The following is a 1,127-nucleotide window of genomic DNA, read 5'->3' as shown; positions in this document are numbered from 1 at the left end:
CTGAGCCCCTAAATCGCGGTCCACTGCGGGGGTCAGGTGAGTAGCGCGGCGGCTGGGAGTCGCGTTGGCGGTGGTAGAGGCTGATGGTGGAGGTTGTCCCCACTCCTCTGACTCTTCGGCAGGCCAGGGGAGCACCGCGCCCCTAATCTTGGAGGGGCTTTCAACCTGTGGGGTCCTCCGGGGAAACGTGGGTTAGTCTGCGGTGTAGCCAGGTGCCCTCTCCACTGTGGGCACGCTGGGGATTCCGGGCCGAGGAAGGGCTCCCGGCACGTGTTGAAAAAGTCGGCATCCCAGAAGGAAGATTCTGGGCAGATGGGCATCGGGGAAGGCAATCCCAACCAATGGGCCCGTTTCTGAGCACGTAAGCCTGTTCAATGGGTGCTAACAAGCGCCTGCTTTGCCAGGCAACAGCGAGCAAAACCGGCTTTGTTCCTGGCCGCCGGAAGCTTCAAGGCTGGGGTTCCGGAGCTGGGCGCGCAATGGCAAACTAAGCGCCGAGGACTGGAACAGGAGCGCCCACCAGGGCCGCGATCTGGTGGGTAGGGGCAGGGCAATGGCTGGAAAGGGTCCCTGAAGCCCTGAGCAGAGACCTAAGGGCCGCACGACTGCAGGAAGGCCATTTTGCTTGACTGACAGGTGGAAAACTCACGTGGCTGGAGTAGCAGGGTTGGTGACGACAAGGGTGAATCCCACTAAGCCTTGAAGCTGTTTGGGGTGTGAGGGGTGAGGGGGATTCTCATTCTCAGAATTGCTGTGGATAGAGGGTTTTGGGTTGGAGAGAGATTGGGTGCACTTAAAGGACTGAAAGATGGCGACGACACATTCCCTCAGAGGATTTACATTCTGGAAGGGTGGGGACAGGCCCAGGTACAGATAAGCCCGCAGGCGGCCTCCAGCTCTTACAGTCGAAAGTCTGATGAGTTATGCCCAGTCGCCTTCCTCCTCCCGCCGGCCTGAGGTCTGGGGCCCCGTGGACGAAGGAAGTTCATGGGAGGCAAACGTACCTGGGCAAGCAACAGCTGCAGAGATTCAGTCCCCACAGGGGTTAGGAGTCACACTTCGGGCCTCTTCCTACCGCCTCCAGCAAATGGCCATCTTGAGGACTAGCGGCAGCAGTAGGTCTTCTC

Source organism: Mandrillus leucophaeus, unplaced genomic scaffold (assembly GCF_000951045.1).
Source record: "Mandrillus leucophaeus isolate KB7577 unplaced genomic scaffold, Mleu.le_1.0 Scaffold1102, whole genome shotgun sequence".
NCBI classification, from domain to species: Eukaryota; Metazoa; Chordata; class Mammalia; order Primates; family Cercopithecidae; genus Mandrillus; species Mandrillus leucophaeus.
Note: the sequence above shows the minus strand (reverse complement) of the source record.